This window comes from Oryctolagus cuniculus, chromosome 16 (assembly GCF_051225735.1).
Source record: "Oryctolagus cuniculus isolate XC-2025 breed Fujian yellow rabbit chromosome 16, ASM5122573v1, whole genome shotgun sequence".
NCBI lineage: Eukaryota > Metazoa > Chordata > Mammalia > Lagomorpha > Leporidae > Oryctolagus > Oryctolagus cuniculus.
This window is the reverse complement of record NC_142882.1, coordinates 57920372-57934525: the sequence shown is the minus strand read 5'-3', so window position 1 is coordinate 57934525 and position 14154 is coordinate 57920372. Positions and strand designations below refer to the sequence as shown.

The 14154-nt window shown below is 48.3% G+C and overlaps 1 long non-coding RNA gene across 10 annotated transcripts in view; it reads left to right on the top strand.

The window, feature by feature from the left end:
• The window catches only part of LOC103349437 (uncharacterized), a 93190-nt gene that overhangs the window by 16617 nt on the left and 62419 nt on the right, over nucleotides 1–14154 (top strand). Inside the window, exon 2 of one of the 10 annotated variants that reach the window (XR_016222998.1) lies at nucleotides 8266–8584. The exons of the other annotated variants lie outside the window; for them this stretch is intronic. This is a non-coding gene — a long non-coding RNA (uncharacterized LOC103349437). Of the gene's footprint in view, nucleotides 1–8265; nucleotides 8585–14154 lie in introns of those variants that run through there. 10 annotated transcript variants of the gene reach the window in all.

Below are 14154 nucleotides of genomic sequence, written 5' to 3'. Positions count from 1 at the left end.
AGAGGCCAGGATTCCAGCCAGCACTGCAGTGTGGGGTGCCCAGCCTGAGCTACAGTGCTTGCCCCAGTGTTCTGTTGTTCATTTCTAGGCTGCAGGATGCAGAAAGTAAATGTGTAGAATGACCAGTCAAATGCGCACCTTTAATTTATCCTTAAACTTCTTAAGACAGGAGTTTTTCTTTATTTGTTTTTAATGAATTTTTATGAAACAGGAAAAATATAATACAATATAACAATACATCAAAAAGTTTGTGGAAAATGGAATCAAAAGACAAATTGATATGGATGTGGGCCAGCACTGTGGTGGAGCGGGTAAAGCCGTTGCCTGCAGTGCTGGAATCTAGTATGGCCGCCAGTTTGAGTCCCGGCTGCTCCACTTCCAGTCCAACTTTCTGCTATGGCCTGGGAAGCAGTGGAAGATGGTCCAGGTCTTTGGGCCCCTGCACTCGCGCGAGAGACCCAGAAGAAATTCCTGGCTCTTGGCTTCGGACTGGCTTAACTCCAGCCATTGCGGCCAACTGGGGAGTCAAGCAGTGGATGGAAGACCTCTCTCTCTCTTTCTGCCTCTCCTCTTTCTGTGTGTAACTCTGACCTTCAAATAAATAAATCTTTTTTTAAAAAAAAGTTTATATGGATGCCAGAATTTTGCAATCCATGCATAGCATTGGTCTTCAAAAAGTTCACAGATATTCATATTATGAAAAAGCCATGCATGGATTTCAATTTTTTTGTGCTAATAAACATTTTAAAATTCCATTTTCCATGAGCTTTTTGAAGTACCTTTCTATTAGGAGAAAATGATATGTATAAACAGATAAACACATACAAATGCAGTTATATAGGACATATAGACACATAGGTGGCATCTTAGTCTGATTGTGTTACTATAAATACTGGATGCTGGGGACTTTGTAGAGAAAGAGGTTTATTTTTAGCTCACAGTTCTACAGGCTCAAAAGCCTGGTGCCAGCTTTGGTGCAGCTCTGGGGGTGCTCTGGTGAGAGTCTTGTGGCTGCAGCACGACGTGGCTGATGGCATCGTGGTATGAGCACACACAGGAAGTAAGAGGGATTCAAAGCCAGGTTTGCTCTCAGGGGGATCAGTGGGGATCCCCAGAGGACTATATTAACCCCTTCCAAGGGTGGTACGCACAGTCACCTAGCCACCTTCCATGGGATCCCATCTCTTAAAGGTCCCGCCACCCAGCACTGCCACATGGGCCCAAGCGTCCAGCATGTGAACCTCTGGGGGACACACTCAAACCAGAGTGTGTGTGAGCAGGGGCCAGTGTTGTGGCTCAGCAGGTAAGCAGCCACTCGCAACACTGGCATCCTATATCCCAGCATCTGTTTCAGTCATGGCTGCTCTGCTTCTGCCCCAGCTTCCTGCTAAGGCACGGGGGAAAGCAGTGGAAGATGGATCCGGTATTTGGGCCCCACAGGGAGACTCAGATGGAGTTCCAGGCTCCTGACTTTGGCCTGGCCCAGCCCTGGCCATTGAGGCCATTTGGGGAGTGGATGGAAGATTTCTCTTTCTCTCTCTTTATCAGTCACTTTTCCTTTCACATAAATAAATCTTTATTAAAAATGTGAATAAATGGGGCTGGCGCCGTGGCGCACTAGGTTAATCCTCCCCCTGCGCAGCCGGCATCCCATATGGGCGCTGGTTCTAGTCCCGGTTGCTCCTCTTCCAGTCCAGCTCTCTGCTGTGGCCTAGGAGTGCAGTGGAGGATGGCCCAGGTGCTTGGGCCCTGCACCCACATGGGAGACCCAGAGGAAGCTCCTGGCTCCTGGCTTTGGATCGGCGCAGCTCTGGCTGTTGCGGCCATTTAGGGAGTGAACCAATGGAAGGAAGACCTTTCTCTCTGTCTCTCTCTCTGTCTGTAACTCTACCTGTCAAATAAATAAATAATTTTTTTAAAAATGTGAATAAATGTAGACACACATTGGATAAAAAGAAAAAAAAGTAAACAGTTTGTTTGCAGGCAGTGGCACCAGGAGAAGTTTGTAGCTTCCTCCCAACATTTTTATGCATGTTCTTGATTTAGCATTATACTTTACATTTTTATTTTAATTTTAAAAAGTGAATGCATTTTATCTGAAAGGTGGAGACATAGAGAAAGATCTTCCATCTTCAACTTCACTTCACAAATGCCTGTGACAGCCAGGGCTGGGCCATGCAGAAGCCAGGAGCCTGGAAGTCAACCCAGGTCTCCCCCTGGGTGGCAGGGACCTACGTGCTTGGACCATTACCTGCTGCCTCCCCAGGTGTGCATGAGGAGGAAGCTGGAGTTGAAAGTGGAGCTGGGCCTGTAAGCAGGCACTCCACTATGGGATGGGGGGGGGGGACGACCAAGTGGCATCTGAATCACCACGCCACAACACCTGCCCCAGTATCACACACTTTTAAAGGGTGGAATGAGGTTTCTAATTCTCATAATAGGAGATGAGAGGAATGATCGTTGGAAAGTTCTCCTGCCACATTGCCTAGAAGTGCGTGACAAAATGCAGCAGAACTCATCCTGCTGCAAGGCTGAGCTGGCAGGGAGAACGGCAGCCCGCAGGTGTCAGCAGAGGCGGGAGACACCAGGCAGCTGGGGCTGCTTCTGAGCTGCGGCCACGCTCAAAGGGGAGATTCGGAAAACACCGATGCACTGGCACAGGGAGACAGACAGAACGCCTGCCTGTCTGAGCTGGGGGAAGTGCCCATCTGAGAAACACACTCTCCAGATTTGTTTCTGCCTAAGACCCAGAGGTTCAGACTTCCAGATGGTCCGGGACCCACGAGGATAAAGGACCTCCGTGGTGATAAATAACAGAGAAAGTGGTCCAGGTGTGCTGATCGTGCTGCAGCAAGTGCAAAACAGCTCTTGAGGGACACGTCTTTAATTCAGGCCACAGGGGATTCTCTCAGCCAAACAGGCTTCTTCGAGAGGAGCTCACAAACAAAAATGATGAAACGCAAGACCGAGTGCTGCTCAAGTGTCAGCAGGTGCAACAGGTGACGCTGAAAGGTTCCCTAAAACTTCACGTAATGAATTTAAAAGAGAAGGTAATCATGTTTCAATTAATAAATCCCACAAGTGCAATTAAAATACCAAGAAAAGGACATACCCCCACAAGAAGCACTGCTGAGTGGAAGTTAGGAGCATGGGAACTGGAGCCATACTGCTGGTTCAAATGCCAGCAGTGCCACCCATTACCCTGATGGCCGAGGGGGACCTGGTCACATTTCTGTGCCTCAGGTCCCTTGTCCTAAAGTGAGGACATTAAGGGCACCTGCGGTGGTGGGTTGTGAGGATCACATGTGTTAATCCATGTGGTGTTTAGAAGGCTGCACGTGTGCCTGGCACTCAGTAGGTCTTAGCTATTACTGTACCAAAAAAATAAGGGAGTAAAGATTTTAAAAAACAATTCGGTATGTCTAGGGATCAAACCAGAGTCATGGAAATTAAAAAGTTGGTGAGCTGATGACAAGTGTAAGAATCAGTTAATTAAAAGCCCCATTGGAGGAACATATGCAAAATGCATCAAGAGAATACAGAGATGGAAAATATGAAAAGCAGCCTAAGGGACAAGAGGAGGGAGCTAGTTCAACATGTATCAAATAGGAATTCCAGAAATAATTAAAATAACAGCTGAGGGCCTTCCAGACTTGAAGATAAAGAAGAATTCTCAGAAAGGAGACAGAGCCTGAGCCTAAGCATAAGAAGTGAGAACAGGGCTGGTGTTGTGGCGCAGCAGGTTAAGCCGCTGCCTGCAATGTCCTGTTTCAGAGCACCTGCCCCAGCGCTGGCTGCTCTGCTTCTGATCCAGCTCCTCGCTAACGAGCCTGGGAAAGCAGCGCAAGACGGCCCAACTGCCTGGGCCCCACCGCCGACATGGGAGACCTGGATGGAGCTCCAGGCTCCTAGCTCTCACCTGGACCAGCCCTGGCCGTTGCGGCCATATGGGGAGTGAACCAGTGGGTCAAAGATTTCTCTGTCTTTGTAACTCTGCCTTTCAAATAAACAAATAAATCTTTTTATATATGTATATGTTTTAAAAGGAAGTGATAATAAGGAAACAACATTCGGAAATCACAGAGCACAAAATGAAGAGAAGACCTTAAATGTAACCAAAGATAATAGACAGAAATTGAGTAGTCACAACACAGGCCAGAAGACAACAGAAAAGTATCCTTAGGATGTAGAGGGATGGGGCTATGGGGTAGTAGGCCAAGCCTCCACCTGTGGTGCCAGCATCCCGTGTGGGCACTGGTTTGAGTCTCGGCTGCCCCACTTCTGATCCAGCTCTCTGCTATGGCCTGGGAAAGCACTAAAAGATGGCCCAAGTGCTTGGGCCCCTGCACCCACGTGGGAGACCGGGAAGAAGCTCCTGGCTCCTAGTTTTGGATTGGCCCAGCTCCAGCTATTGCGGCCATTTGGGGAGTGAACCAGCAGATGGAAGACCTCTCTTTCTGTCTCTCCTTTTCTCTGTAACTCTGCCTCTCAAATAAATAAATAATTAAAAAAATATAGAGAGGGATAATAATCGACCATGTAGAATTTTATAACCAGCTAGATTGTAATTCAAAAGTGAGGTAGAAAAAAAGACATTTTAGGGGGCAGGCATTTTGGAGTAGAGGTTAAGCCACAGCTTGGTACACCAGCATCCTAGTACCTGGTTTGAGTCACAGATACTCTGCTCCCGATCCAGTTTCCTGCTAATGTGCATCCTGGGAGGCAGCGATGGTGCCCCTGCCCACCACATGGGAGACCCAGTTGGAATTCCTGGCTCCTGGTTTTGGCCTGGCCCAGCCCTGGCTCTTGCAGCCATGTGGGGAACCAGTGGATGGAAGATTCTCTCTCTTCCCCTCCCATCCTTCCCCCTCCCATTCTCTCTGCCTTTCAAATAAAAATAGATAACTGTTTTAAAAACAGACATTTTAGGCCAGCACTGCAGCTCACTAGGCTGATCCTCCACCTGCGGCACCAGAACCCGGGTTCTAGTCCCGGTTGGGGCACCGGATTCTGTCCCGGTTGCCCCTCTTCCAGGCCAGCTCTCTGCTGTGGCCTGGGAGTGCAGTGGAGGATGGCCCAAGTGCTTGGGCCCTGCACCCCATGGGAGACCAGGAGAAGCACCTGGCTCCTGCCTTCAGATCAGCGCAGAGTGCCGGCCGTGGCGGCCATAGGAGGGTGAACCAACGGCAAAGGAAGACCTTTCTGTCTCACTGTCCACTCTGCCTGTCAAAAAACAAAAAAACAAACAAACAAACAAAAAACCAAACATTTTAAGGCAAAGACAGAGCATTTGTCACCGTAGATTTTTTTTTTTTTTTTTTTTTTTGGACAGGCAGAGTGGACAGTGAGAGAGAGAGAGAGAGAAAGAGAGAGAGAAAGGTCTTCCTTTTCCATTGGTTCACCCTCCTAGTGAGCCGCGGTGCCGGCCTGTCACTGTAGATTCTAGCAGAAAATATTACTGTGAATGTACTTCAGGAAGGAGGAACTCAAACCCAGAAGAAAAAGGGGGCAAAAAATAACACTCTCTAAATAGAGGGCAAACGGGGTCAGCAAGAAGGGACGAGGCTGTGGTCACCTTCTCCCATCACTGATCGAGAGTGGTGTCGGGGCCAGGCTGATGTGCTGGACCTGCACTGACTTTGCATTTCATGGAGAGTCACGGGCCCCTGGCCATGCTACCCTCTCTAGTACAAGCACCAGGCTTAGCCTTGTCTGTGGGAGGCCAGCAGGGTGCTTGGCAAGAGCCGTCTGGATTTAAGGGCTTGCTGTTTATTGGGGCTGCTGAGAAAGCTAGACGCTGCAGGGCACAGAGAGGCTGCAGGTGCTCCTGCCAACGCGAGGGAGGCACTGGTCCTGCCAAAGCTGAGCTTGGGTGGGCCTCTGCAGAAGGGGCAGTCCTAGCTGGTTCCTATCCAGAGTTAAGTCCCTAGGGTCACTTACGCACAGTTCAATTAACACCCATAATCCACAAATTGAAAATTAGATCTAGTGCACAATTACTTAGATATAATTTTTTAAAAGATTTATTTATTTGACAGGTAGAGCTACAGAGAGAGAGAGAGGGAGAGAGGGAGAGAGGTCTTCCTTCCGTTGGTTCACTCCCCAAATGGCTGAAACGGCCAGAGCTATGCCGTTCCGAAGCCAGGAGCCAGGTGCCTCCTCCCGGTCTCCCATGCAGGTGCAGGGGCCCAAGCACCTGGGCCATCCTCCACTGCCCTCGCAGGCCAAAGCAGAGAGCTGGACTGGAAGAGAAGCAGCTGGGACTAGAACCCGGTGCCCATATGGGATGCTGGCACCGAAGGCAGAGGATTAACCAAGTGAGCCATGGTGCCGGCCCCTTACAAAATTTACAACTTGAATTAAGAGTGTTAAAATCTGCTCCCACATCCCCTTGCCAAAAGAAAAGAAAAGGCAACAACCACTAAGTCCACAAGGCTTTGCCAGCTGGACCCAAACTTCAAAAAACAGATCATTGTTATTTTATAGAAACTGTTCCAGTTTGTATATAAATGAGGAAACACTGCCTACCTCATTCTATAAAGCATAATAATTCTGATGGCAATTAGATAAGGATAGTATGAAAAAGGAAAATTGATGGTTTATTTCACTTCTAAATATAGATTCAAAAAAAAAGGAACTTCATATAGAAATGCCTGTTAAATACACCACTGCGGGGACGGCGCTTTGGCGCGGGAGGTTGCAGCATTGGCATCCCATATGTGCACCGGTTCTAGTCCCGGCTGCTCCTCTTCTGATCCAGCTCTCTGCTGTGGCCTGGGAAAGCAGTAGAGGATGGCCCAAGTGCTTGGGCCCCTGCACCCACATGGGAGACCTGGAAGAAGATCCTGGCTCCTGGCTTCGGATCAGCTCAGCTCCAGCTATTGAGGCCATTTGGGGAGTGAACCAGTGGATAGAAGACCTTTCTGTCTCTCTCCCTCCAACTCTACCTCTCAAAATAAATAAATTTATTTATTTGAAAGGAAGAGTTAGAGGGAGGGAGAGACAGAGAGAAAGATCTTCCATCCACTGGTTCACTCCCCAAATGGCCAGAACAGCTAGGGCTGGGCCAGGCTGAAGCCAGGAGCCAGGAGCACATTCTGGGTCTCTAGTGTGGGCACAGGGGCCCAAGCACTTGGGTGATCCTCCACTTTCCCCAGGTGCATCAGCAGGGACCTGGATTGGCAGTGGAGCACCCAGGTCCAGAACTGGTGCCCTTATGGGATGCTGGTGGCACAGGCAGGTGGCTTTACCTGCTCCACACAACACAGGCCCCCAGTTCGTGTTTTTCAGTTGAGAGCATGAAACACCTGTGAACTTCTGTTTTCTGAGTTAGCTTTTCTTCCAGATTAGTTTTATCTGTTTCTCCTTTGGCCCCTTTTTCTGGCCACAGCATACTTACACAGGTGCTCTGTCATTTTATTTACATTTGCTCACGTTTGAGGTGGGGTAAAATCCAGGTATTCTCTATTTCCACCTCATTTGGCATCTACCTCTCTTCTCCCATGAGCTGTGTTCCATATACTTCCTACACGGGTAACATTCAAAATACTTGGCAACCAGCATGACACAGCCATTGAACAAGCAGGCAGAGGTTGGCCAGAGCCAGGGTCCTGAAGATTACTTGCTGGACCACCTGTTAACTCCTGTGGTTTCGGTGTGTGGGGTCGTCTGGAGTGGGGGTGGCCAGAACAGCCTGAGACACTTACCTCCTGGTAGGGATGTATTTTGATATCTTAACTACTAGCACAGCCACACCAGTGTGCGCCAGACACAAGTCCTGCTTGTCTGTGTCTGTGTCTGTGTCCTTATGGGAGGGAGAGGAGGAGCTGTGTAGACAGACTTCTGCTAGAGGCACTGGACCCTGTCTTTGAATATACGCAAAGTCCTGTGGCAGGGTGAATTCCAAATGCAGAGGAGATAGATCTATTATATACAGCATAGGGAATGAACTAGTTTCTGCTGTTTGGTTCACTGTCTCTCCCCAGAAACTCACCCACCTACCTTCTGATGCCCAACGACTCCCTGCAGAGGAAGGAGGAGTGAGGATTCCCGTGCAGCCCCAGTTCACCAATCAACCTCTTCTAAGACCTGTGATTTTAATAAGGATTCTGAAAATTTGCAAATTCCACAGTGGGGATGCATTAGGAAATGTACTTCTTGCCAGCAACCCTGGTCTTTTGCTTTGGTACAAGGTTGGGTGCCTTCCATCGCTTAATTGCTGATGACTTCTAAAAAAAACTGGTCTTTACTTTTAAAATATTTCAGAGGCTGGTGCTGTGGTAATAGTGGGTAAAGCTGCCCGCCTGCAGTGCCGGCATCCCACGTGGGCGTCGGTTTGAGTCCTGGCTGCTTCACTTCCGATCCAGCTCTCTGCTATGGCCTGGGAAAGCAGTAGAAGATGGCCCAACTCCTTGGGCCCCGGCACCTGCATGGGAGACCCAAAAGTTCCTGGCTCCTGGCTTCGGTTCAGCTCAGCTCCAGCCATTGCAGCCAATTGGGGAATGAACCAGCGGATGAAAGACCTCTCTCTTTCTGCCTCTCTGTAACTCTGCCTTTTAAATAAATAAATAAATCTTTAAAAAAATTTTTCAGTTGTTCATTTTGTCAGACTTTCAGGGGTGGAGTTTCTGTGACCTGGACATATTTGCCCTGAAAGACCTCATGGTACAACTTTAAAGGACTGAACCAGCAGCTCTGGTTTGCACAGTAGAATCACTAGGGTGCTTTTTTTTTTTCTTTTTAAGAATTACTTTATTTATTTATTTGAAAGACAGAATTACAGAGAGAGGTAGAGTCAGAGAGAGAGAGAGAGAGAGGTCTTCCATCTGCTGGTTCACTTCCCAAATGACCACCACGGCCAGAGCTGAGCTGATCGGAAGCCAGGAGCCAGAAGCCTCCTCCAGGTCTCCCACACGGGTGCAGGGGCCCAAGGACTTGGGCCATCTTCTGCTTTCCCAGGCCATTAGCAGAGAGCTAGATTGGAAGAGGAGCAGCCAAGACTCGAACCGGCACCCATATGGGATGCCGGCACTGCAGGCTGGGGCTTTAACCCACTGCACTACAGCGCTGCCCCCCCCCTTAAAGATTGATTGATTTATTTGAAAGTCAGAGCTACATTGAAAGGGAAGGTGAGGTAGAGAGAGAGAGAGAGGGGAAGAGAGAGAGGGAGGGAGGGAGGGAGGGAGAGGGGTCCTCCATTCACTGGTCCACTCCCCAATTGGCCACAACAGCGGAGCTGCACTGATCCAAAGCCAGGAGCCAGGAGTCTCCTTGGGGTCTCACATGTGGGCACAGGGGCCTAAGGACTTGGGCCATCCTCCACTGCCTTCCCAGGCCACAGCAGAGAGCCGGATCAGAAGTGGAGCAGCCAGGTCTCAAACCAGCACCCATATGGGATGCCAGCACTGCAGGCAGTGGCCCCACCTGCTATGCCACAATGCGTCCCCCACTAGGGATTTTAAGGAGATCAGTGACACCACATTCCTGAGCTCAGCCACTAATGTTTGTTTTTCAAGTCTTGCCAGTGATTTTTTTTTTGCCTTTTAATTCCATCTTTTTTTTTTTAGAAAACTTTTAATAAATTTTAAAAGTGCAACTTTTGAATTATAACATTTTTACCCCCATAACCTCCCTCCCACCCGCAAACCATCCCATCTCCTACTCCCTGTCCCATTCCATTCGTCATTAAGATTCATTTTAAATTATCTTTATATATAGATCAACTTAGTATATACTAAGTAAAGATTTCAACAGATTGCACCCACACAGACACACAAAGTATAAAGTACTGTTTGAATACTAGTTTTACTGTTAATTTGCATAGTATAACACATTAAGGACAGAGATCCTACATGGGAAATAAATGCACAGCGACTCCTGTTGTTGATTTAACAATTGACACTCATTTATGACGTCAGTAATCACCGAGGCTCTTGTCATGAGCTGCCAAGACTATGGAAGCCTCTTGAGTTCACAAAGTCCGACCTTATTTAGACAAGGCCATAATCAAAGTGGAAATTCTCTCCTACCTTCAGAGAAAGGTACCTCCTTTTTTGATGGCCCGTTCTTTCCACTGGAATCTCACTCACAGAGATCTTTCATTTAGGTCATTTTTTGACACAATGTCTTGACTTTCCTGCCTGAGAAACTCTCATGGGCTTTTTAGCCAGATGTGAATGCTTTTAGGGCTGATTCTAAGGCCAGAGTGCTGTTTAGGGCATCTGCCATCTATGAGTCTGCTGTGTATCCCACTTCCCATGTTGGATCATTCTCTCCTTTTTAATTCTATCAGTTATTATTAGCAGACATTGGTCTTATTTACGTGATCCCTTTGACACTCAATCCTATCTTTATGATTGGTTATGAACTTAAACTGATCACTTTAACTAGTAAGATGGCATTGGTACCTGCCAACTGAATGGGATTTGGAGTCCCACGTCTTGCCAGTGATTGTAATGCACAAACAGGGCTGAGCAGCATGAGACTAAATTTGCCTTCTAACTTCATAATTTGATACACATAGCACCAGTGACACAAACATTTTATACAGACACTAACAAAGGCAGAATATAAAGACACAAATGTTATTTATACTCTGAGTGATCAGGCACTCAACATATTTCTTCCTTTTCAAAAGGCTTATATATTTATTTGTTTATAAAGGCAGAATGACAGAGAGAGATCTCCCATCAGCTGGTTCACTCTCCCAGTGCCTACAACAGCTGGGACTAGGCCAGGTGGAAGCCAGGAGGAGCCCTCTAACTCCTCTGGTCTCCCACTGGGTGGCAGGAACCCAAGTACTTGGACCATCATCTACTGCCCCCCAGGAGTGTTAGCAGGAAGCTGGATTGGAAGCCTGAAGTAGCCAGGACTTGAACTCCGATATGGGATGTAGGCGTCCCAAGCGGCAGCTTAACCTGCTATATCACAAACCTGCCCTTCTTTCTTTTTTAAAACTCCGAGATGCAGAGACACAGAGAAAGTGCTCTCATCTGCTGGTTCACTCCCCGAATGCCCACCATGGCCCCCCTCACTGAACTGACGCTGGCAGCCAGAACTCAATTCAGGAACCCAGACTTGAACCATCAGCGCTGCTTCCCAGGAACTGCACTAACCGGAACCAGGAAGGAGCGGGACCCCGGCACTCTGATAATGGAATGTGGGAATCTTAACCACCAGACCAAATACCTGCTCCTCAAAGTACTTCTTAATCAGCCAAAGCAGCAGGGGATAACAGAAGAGATGGCAATTGATTTCTCTTCAAAAACATTTTTATCACTTTGGATACCAGAAGCAACAGAGCTGAGTAACAGGGAGCGTCCCTGGAGCTAACACATAACTTCTAAGACAGCTTTGGAATCCCATGAATAAGCAAAATACTGGCAGGTGCTGAAGTCCAGGATTTAATGACAGATGTGGCTCCTCCAGAACCAGGATACTGAACTAGTCCAATTACATGGGAGTCACACTTCTTGTCTGTAAGCTCTATTACTTAGAAATGCAGGGTGTGATGGGACCGGCGCCATGCCTCACTAGGTTAATCCTCCACCTGCAGCACCAACATCCCATATGGGCGCTGGGTTCTAGTCCCAGTTGCTCCTCTTGCAGTCCAGCTCTCTGCTGTGGCCCAGGAAGGCAGTGGAGGATGGCCCAAGTGCTTGAGCGCCCGCATCTGCGTCGGAGACCAGGAAGAAGCACCTGGCTCCTGGCTTCGGATCGGTGTAGCTCCGGCCGTGGTGGCCATTTGGGGGGTGAACCAACGGAGGGAAGACCTTTCTGTCTCTCTCACTAATTCTGTCAAATTAAAAAAAAAAAAGAAAAAGAAAAAGAAAGAAATGCAGGGTGTGTTTAGAGGTGAAACTGATGGCCAGGATTTATCATGCCTGGAAAATCTCAAGGACTCTCCAGGGATGGGAAAGGGCACACAGCAGTCCACATTCAGGAAGGGACTTGAACATGGCAGAGTCCTGAGGAGGCATTTCCAGGATAGATGATCAGGAAAGTCAAGTTGAAAGAGCTGAGAATTCATAGATCGAGGCTGTGGTCTCAGCACTGGGAGAGTGGAAGCTGAGGCAGGCCTTGCTACAGAGTGGGTATGGAGAGAGGGAGTAAGGAGGGTTTAGGGTGTCCAAATGTCTCACCTGCTGGACTAGAATAACAACGGTGCCACTGACATGAATGGGAAAGCTTGGGGGACAGCCAAGCTTGGATTTAGGGTTTCAGGTGCAGGTAAGACATTGAAGGTAAGATGATCAGGAGGCAGGTGGTTCTGGACTGGATCGCCAAGGCTGCAGCCCACAAGAGTAACATAAAGGTGAAGTGTGATTTCAGGGCTGTCTGAAAGGAAGCTGGTATCTGAAGCCATGTGGCCATCCAGTCAACAAGTGTGCAGGGAGGACAGCAGAGAGCGCGCCCATCAGGAACCCAGGGGAGAACCTGCCATCTTCCCAGTGATCCAAAAACCTCGGCCAAGCTGGGACAACCCATTCTCTGAGGCAGGAGAGGTGTTCACACAGCAGACTGCCCAGAATGAGGCTCTCAGGGCTGATGGCAGACCACTACTTCCATCAATTCTCCATCAGCTGGAGCCACGCTGGTCCTAAGGTGGCATCTCCACCTTGTTGCCAAGGAGAGAATGAGGATGACAGAGGCTGGATGTGTGTGTATTAGCGCAACGTGTGTGCTCATTAAAAGGGTCTCTTCTACCTATGTGAATTAAGAACAAATTAAATTGCCAGTTCCTTCGTGTTCTGCTTTCTCCATCGCTGCCACTGAGCACAGGTCCTCCAGAAGTGTACAGGTTTCCATAGGATGATGACAGAGCTAACAGCAAATGTGCCAGTACCTGCAGATTCTGCAAGAGCAAGCAGCGAATGCAGCCACACTCCCCTCAGCTGGTCCCTCGTGGGAGGTGCTGCACCCCCTGCCTACTGAAGCAGGAGCAGATATGCAAACATGCTCTTCCTGAAGCCTTCCTGTCCATCATCCAGAAAACTTGTCTTTTCATGGCTGCCAGGCATGCCAGGGGATGGGCTGACAGAAATAGATTGCTACCTAGGCACACTGTTCTACCAGGCTTGGCAGATACCTGGTCACTACAAGGCCTGCTCTGGCAGCACTGAAGTTTAAGATTTACAGGGAAAAAGCCCCCATGGGAAGGCCCTGGGTTCAGGCGGAGAACTGCCTATAACTTAGAATATGCAAGCTCATGCCGACTGACTGCAGGTCCAGAAGGCGCTTCCAGTTTACAGAGCAGAGACACAGTGGTGGTGATTGCTCATTGTTCCTCAATTTGCTTTTTGTTTAAGATCTGTCCATTCTCAGTGCAGAACGACACAACAGCTGGTTTTTATGGCTAGAAGCCCATTAAAATCAGTGCAAGTGAAAATGTTCAGGGCAGTGTATTGTCAAGGTCTTCAAGAACCTCAAGTCCTTTAGGAAACCTTAAGTCAAGTTCCCCAAGGAAAGAAATTCACGGCAGGGAACAAGGCCTCCTGCGACCTGCAAGCAGGAAAGGGAAGCCAGCTCCCAGGGAGTCTTTGTTGTCCCTGGTGACTACACGATTCCTTATCCGTGCTCCTCCATGCACCTATGCCACCCTTTCTCCTCCTCTTCTTCCAACATGGCCACTCCAGCCCCAGCTGCACAGGACCTTTTTGCTCAGGCACCGGCCACCCCACACTTCAGTTTCTTTTCTTTCCTAATCTCTGCTCCCCCAAGTCTACATGGCCCAACTCCTGTGTTTAAAGAGATGGCTTAAGTGGGCATGGGCTAGAAGGTTCTCTGAGAAGGGGACAGAGTGGCACCTCAGTGCCAGTCACACATATGTTTATCTGTAGGTATCTTAACATCTACTAGCAAGTCACACATGAGAGAGAAAATCTGACAGTTTCAACCCAATTTTGGCATCAAGCTATTCAAGCAAAAAAGTATCTGCTATGGAATTCAAACTGATTAAGCACACAGCACTCAAATATTATGTTTAGCAAATTCATATACTCTCAGTTCTATATTTATAGTTTCCCTGAAAACAGAACTGAGCCAGGAAAAGAAGAAAGCAGCTAGCTCTGAAGAGAGCTGGTCTTTCTAGAATGCTGAGAACACACTGGGCAACACCAATACAGAGGTTTTTTTGATGCTTCAAAGTTAACTTTG